This window comes from Podarcis melisellensis (assembly GCF_964234715.1).
Source record: "Podarcis melisellensis genome assembly, chromosome: 11".
Taxonomy (NCBI): domain Eukaryota; kingdom Metazoa; phylum Chordata; class Lepidosauria; order Squamata; family Lacertidae; genus Podarcis; species Podarcis melisellensis.
The window spans coordinates 14,964,944-14,972,072 of NC_138543.1; positions in this window are offsets into that span (position 1 = coordinate 14,964,944).

A 7,129-nucleotide genomic window follows, 5' to 3' on the forward strand; every position below is an offset into this window, starting at 1 on the left:
AAGGCAGAAAGCCCAGCCAGCAGCCAAACGAAGCCTCAAGAAAACCACCGTCACCTCTCCGCTGGGAAGCGCTGAGCAAAGGCGAGTCCCCAGGCAACGCAACCGATTTGATCAGCACAAGGCATGCAAGCTCCACCCCGCAGTCGTTCTTAGACTTCTTATTGGGTGAGCAACACAGCCAAGCAACACAGTTGGAGCCTCCCTCCCTCCCTGGCTGGCAGGGAGGGAGGGAGAGGAGCTGCTTCCTTTGAAATTTAAGGGACATCATTTAAGGGACATTTAAGGGACATCCATCAATAAGGGACAGCAGTGGGACATGGCACTGAAATAAGGGACTGTCCCTTCAAATAAGGGATGCTTGACAGCTATGCTCCTAAGCACAGATGAGCATATAGTTCTGCACCTGTTCAGCATTCCAACCACTAGATGTAAAACTGCAGTCAAGTACAACATTCCTACAGTGGATATGTTAGGGGATGTTTTGTACCACTCAGGAGAAGACTTCCTCTTTCCTCCTGAGCTGGGACAGACTTCCACTACATGCGACTTGAAGAGGGTGTGGTCTGTTGGACTAGCATGGAGGAGCAATACGGCCTCCATGTTCCGATCAGTGTGTGTATTCTCCATTTTGGATATTGCTGTATGTTTGGAGAAGTGACTGCTTTGCCGTAGTCTCTTGGGACTAACTTCTTTATGGAATAGTTCTAGTTGTTAAGTTACCTAAGCCTGCCTTCAGGGATATGTCTGTGAACCTGAATGAATCTGTGAGTAAATTATTTTTATATCAACATTAATCAGATTCTTGTGTTTATTCTTTTAAAGAGGGATTAGAAGGGATTTTACCAGGAAGGAATCTTTAATAGTAAGACTCAGATGATTCAGCAACAAGCTGATCGCTGTGTAATTTAAAAAGGGGGATGTTTGGAACTCTGCTAGAATATGGAACTTGCTAGCACAAGTTAGGAAGGATATCATTAAATAATATATCCTCTCCTGCCTCCCTAATCATCCCCACATAGATCCCCCACAGAGAGCTACAATTCACAGAGTTCCCTGCTTGAAAGGTTTGATTGTTATTCCCAGGCACGCCAACTTTAGGGGGCCGGGGTGTCTACGGCCCCCTAAATATTTCTTTAAAGGAATTATAGGGACAGAACTACCTAAACTGTATAGAAACATATGCCTGTATGCTACTACAGCGGCAAGAATGTTACTTGCCCCAAAATGGAAAGAAGCAGAAGTCCCAGCAAAGGAAGAATGGATACAAAAACTTATGGAACATGCAGAAATGGCGAAACTTACCGGAAGAATAAGAAATCAAGATAACAAACTTTTTATAAAGGAATGGAAATTGTTTATTGAATATTTACAGATAGGTTGTAAACAGATAAGAATGTTTGTAGGATTATTGCAATAACCTGCCATTTTATAAGAGTATATATTTAAAGTAGATGAAGAAATGAGCAACTTAAGTCAATCTGGATTTGCAGAAGATATTAAAAATAATGTAATGAACTGCAGAAAGAGGGGGAGGGAAGTCAAGTTTTGAAATGGTACAATGATTGTAAAATTAGTGAAATGTATAAAACTGAAAAGTATAAATTATATATCTCTCTCTATCTCTCTCTCTCTATCTTTAAAGGACTCCTGCCCCCTGCAATGCTGAGGGAGCCCAGTGGACACAACATCGCAAAAGGTTGCACCAGCCTGTGTGGTGTCAGGAGACACCATGGGGACCCGCAATCTTGGGGAATAGGGACCTCCTAACAAACTCAGAACCCTTAACCAACTCCAGTGCCCAGGATTCTCCAGGGGAAGACACGACTGTTTAACATGGCATGATGCTGCTTTAAATGTGTGGTTGTCAGGCTTCGGGGACTTGGCTTCCTTCCCTCCTTTTGCTGTAGATAAGCAGGACAAAGCGAAAAGAGTCGCTTATCATTTTAAGGGTCTTTAATCACAGCAAAAGAACAAAGCAGCCATTCTCGGAATGACGGTGTTCCCAATTAAGGTTTCCACCCACTTCCATGCCTTGCAACCTGATCTCACAACCATTGTGCTTTTTGTGTAGCCACCTTATCTGCTCTATGTGTCCTTGGACTAATAGGCTGGACAATTGCCAGCAAGAGAGAGTCTGTTAGCTGTCTCTCTTCTGGTACTTCTTCACTTTGCTGTTCACCCCCCATTTCTTCCCAGCTTCTGCCTTCTGTCCGATGTCCCTCTGCAAACCACTGTTCCAGATCTATACTGCTCCACTGCTGCTGGGCAGCTTCAGGATCCTGGTCAGGGAAGGGGGAGGCTCCCACCATTCCTCATCAGAGCAGTATTCCTCAGCCTGGTCTCTGAGAGTAGTGCATTTAATGTCATCTAGTCTTCCTGCAAAGAGATTGAGATGAACGCTCAGTGAGCAGGTCATCGAGACGCATCCTTCAACTGTGTGCTTGCAGAATATTTGGTGGGCACTTGGCAAGCTGTTTCTGCCTGCCAGACATTGCAAGGAAAGAAGGAACCTTCACCAATCCTCGCAGAGGTAGACAGGCTGTATTAAACCAGTGTAGACGTGAATGCCACTCTGTAGAGTCAGATGTAATTACTGACGGGAGTGGGCAGGTTTGATGCAGATAAAACTTCATTTGCAGTCGTGCTCTTATACTTTTTGCTTAATTAAATGTGCCCTTTATTTATTTAGTCATTATTTGTCCATAAATGTCTCTCTCTGAAATATAAAAATCACCCAGCCGAGATTGTGCTTTACAGTCGTAATATGCAGTAAGGAATGTCTGCATGTGTCCTAAAGAATTGGTTGCCAAGTCCCTGCTGTATTATTCAGAGGGCTTTGCAATTTGTAGTCACATTCCAGCTGTGCTTCACATTATTCCGAAGAGCCTGGTGTTTGCCAACATTTCCTTTCCAGTTTACGGATTGGCCTGGCGTGTTATGTTCTCTTCTGTGACTGCCGTTTGCTCCATTGCAGCACAGATACACCCAGGACACCACAAAGAAATCTGTTGACATCAAGAGCCAAGCACCTGTTACTAGTGATGGAGCAACTACATTGCATGAATAAGGTCCCATTTTCAATCTCCAGCAGCTCTAAGGAGGGGTGGGAAAGATTCTGAAACCCTTGCCTGTCAGTACAGACAAGATCTATGCTCTGACTCTGCATAAAGGCAGCTTCCTCTATTTTGTGTGCCAGAAGTCAAGCATTAAATCTCTACTTTTCGCTCACTCTTTGTATAACTAGTGAAGAGTCTTAATATCGGAAGTGGCTCTATTTGCCCTCTCATCTAGCCCCTGACTCTTTAGTCAGGACAGTAATTCATGTCTGACACTGGGAACCAGTGGCGTAGCATGGGTTGCCTTTGCCCGGGGCTGCTCAGATAGGGGTGGGAGGGAGGGAAATGGATGGAGCACAAATGCAACTGCCTAATGGCATCCACATCACCCAGGAGATCACTGACGTAGAAATGAGAGAGAAGAGTTGTTCCGTTGTCAGGAGAGGTCACTTCCTGGTTTGCATGGAAAAGCTGTTTTCAATGGAGCCCAGCGACAGAATTGCACAGCTGTATTGAGGGATGCTGGTGGCGCTGTGGGTTAAACTACAGAGCCTAGGACTTGCCAATCAGAAGGTCGGCAGTTCGAATCCTCATGACAGGCTAAGCTCCCGTTTCTCGGTCCCTGCTCCTGCCCACCTAGCCGTTTGAAAGCACGTCAAAGTGCAAGTAGATAAATAGGTACCACTCTAGCGGGAAGGTAAACGGCGTTTCCGTGCGCTGCTCTGGTTCGCCAGAAGCGGCTTAGTCATGCTGGCCACATGACCCGGAAGCTGTACGCCGGCTCCCTCAGCCAATAAAGCGAGATGAGCGCCGCAACCCCAGAGTTGGTCACGACTGGGCCAGGGGCCAGGGGTCCCTTTACCTATTGAGGTAATTTTGTTCTCCCTAACAATTTTGCGTCTGGGGCAACCACCCCTATGGCCTCCACCACCACACTATGGCACTTATGGCAACTTCCAGATAACCTGTTTATTGAGTATTCATCCTGAATTGTCCGGGGCGGGGGGAGGGTGGACCCTCTGCAGACTATGAGCCTTCACTCTGATTTGTTTGCAGGGATGCTAGACAATGTTACATCAAAGCAGACGTCATTCCATGCTTTCCGTCATCACTTTTCTCTTCCCAGTCTTTGGATGGACTGGATCCATTGCACAAGAGCTCCAGATCAGCAATAATTGGACATACCAGCTATCTTATCTTGAAGAACAAAGACAGTGACAGGAGCAAGTGAGGAGGTTAGGCTGGGGTTGAGTTCCAGTCCCACAACATTGACCACATTCTTCCTGCCTACTCAAGTCATGCCTCCATATCTCCACAGCATTCTGACTTTGCTTTCGAAGCCATAAATATGAGAGCAGGCAGATGGAACAAAACAGTCCTATGCAATGACATAAACAGAAGGTATTGATAAGGCTGTGAGGACGCTGCTGCCACCATATTGCTCTTCACTATGAGAATCCCTGCTGGAGGAAAATCACATACACTTACACTAGAACAAAGTAGCATTTGGCATCCAACCAAATCTCTGTGGTACAGGGAAGACCAGATGGTGTTTCAAAAATGAGGCAGGGTTTGTTGTTGATTAGTTGCTAGACACAAGTTGTTGAAATGGATACGATACTTGCTTCCCTAGTGGGTTACTAATTATTTTGAGGGGGAGTATATATGAATTCCTAAGGCTGCGGGTCAAATACAGTGGCACCTTGGTTCTCAAACTTAATCCGTTCCGGAAGTCCGTTGCAAAACCAAAGCGTTCCGAAAACAAGATACGTTTTCCCACAGAAAGTAATGCAAAATGGATGAATCCGTTCTAGACTTTTAAAAACAACCCCTAAAACAGCAATTTAACATGAATTTTACTATCTAACAAGACCATTGATCCATAAAATGAAAGCAGTCATAAATGTACTTGTACTATAAAATAAATAAGACAGTATTGTAGATGAGAAAAATTAAAATTTATTTATTTTTTCTTACCTGCACTGATGATAGTCATTGTTTGAATGGGGGGCTTTTATCCATTTCCGCAGTCACACAATCAATCAGTAGCTGAACTGGGTTCCACACAGTCACAAAAACAAATTAACTGACAAAGCCTCAAAAACAAAAATGCAAAATAAATAGCAAAAACAAAAGTGCCAAGCTTAATCCGTTCCGGAAGTCTGTTTGACTTCTGAAATGTTTGAAAACCAAGGCATGGCTTCTGATTGGTGCAGGCGCCCCAGAAACAATATTCAATTGCCTCATCGGACGTTCAGCTTCTGAAAAAAGTTCGAAAACCGGAACACTTAGTTCCGGGTTTTCGGTGTTTGGGAACCAAGGCATTTGAGAAGTAAGGTACCACTATAATAGGATGTCCCTTTTTTCATTGGAGAAATGTTGGAGGGTATGTAATAGCAGTAGTAGTAGTAACAATTTTAATATGCGCATCTAACTTGGTTGCCCCAGCCACTCTAGGAGGCTCCCAACAAAATATTAAAAACATAGTAAAACACCAGCCATTAAATACTGTGAGGAAACTGCTCCAAGTAGGGTGAGGTAATGTTGGGAAGGGAGAGATTTTGCTCTCTGTCACATAAAGAATACCCCCCCTTGTGTGAATAGAGCAGTCATGATGGGAATGAATACTCCTAGCTGCTGCTCCATCATGTCATATTTGACCCTTGCATTCTCATTTTTCAGCTGAACACAACTGACAGCATCCCTCTTATATGGGAGCCATAGCCAAGCCACTTAGACAAACAATGCAGAGCACTGCATCATCGTGACAAGACGAGTGCTCTGTTTACTGAATATGTATTGCAAACCCTTCATAATTTGAAACATCCCAGCTGATGAAATTAGGGTCTCGGGAGCTTGGTTTGTCACTTGGCCAGACAGCGTTGTTCAAACGCCTGCATTAGATCCTATGTTCAAAAAGCCCAGTTTAACAGAGCAGTTACAAATGAGTCTGAGGGAGCCAGCAGGTTTCAGACTCGATTGTAGACGTGGTGCTTTGCTCGGTGATTAATTTTGCTTGCTATGGAGGCATGATCAGGACTTGTTCCTTCGGGGTCTGTCTTACTGCGTTGCTTCTTGGTGGGGAGAGTAGCGAGAGCTGATTCGGAGCCTGTACTCATGCTTCGAGATAAGGAATGCTAAACACAGAGGATGGCAGAATTCTAGACAGGAAATCTGCAAAGAAAGAGATCAGGGGAGAAGAGTGATTAATCAAGGAAATGCTATACCAGAGAAGCAGATAATCTATAGGGGTTAAAGTAAATTCATTTCTTTTTATATATAAAAACATTCTACAAAAACTAATAGCCATTAAGGGCACCAGAATTCTGCTCTATGCTGATGTCAACCCCAAACCATGCAAAGAGCTCATGTTTCATGAATCGTAGGTCATTTATATTCCTAGTGGTTTTTCATTCATTATCTTAGGCAGAAAATACTGCTTTCACTGCAAGACCAGACATAGTATTTTGGATGCCTCGGGGAGGCAGTTGATGGGAACAAATATTTAAAAATTTGCAGCAAGCAAGTTTCAGAAGACCTTTTTGGGGGAAATAATGATCAAATTGTGAAAAAGCACATAGTGGGTGCTATCCAACATTAGTCAAAAACTTACAAAATGAATTTGTAATAGGGACGAATGTAAGAGTCTACACTTAGGCAGGAAGAACCAGTTGCACAGATATAAGATGGGGGATACCTGAATTGCCAGTAGTACTTGTGAAAAGGATCTAGGGGTCTTAGTAGACCATGAGCTTGACATGCCTCAACAGTCTGATGCTGAGCCAAAAAAGCTAATGCTGTTCTAGGCTGCATCAACAGAAGTCTAGGGTCCAGATCAAGGGAAGTGTTAGTACCGCTTTATTCTGCCTTGGTCAGACCACACTGGGAATATTGTGTCCAATTCTGGGCACCACAATTTAAGAAGGATGTTGACAACCTGGAATGTGTGCAGAGGAGGGCAACCAAGATGATCAAGGGTCTGGAAGCTGAGCCTTATGAGGAACAGTTGAATGAGCTGGGTGTGATGGCCTGGGAATCCGATTCAGAGGCTGAACCAGAGGAATCCCCGCCTC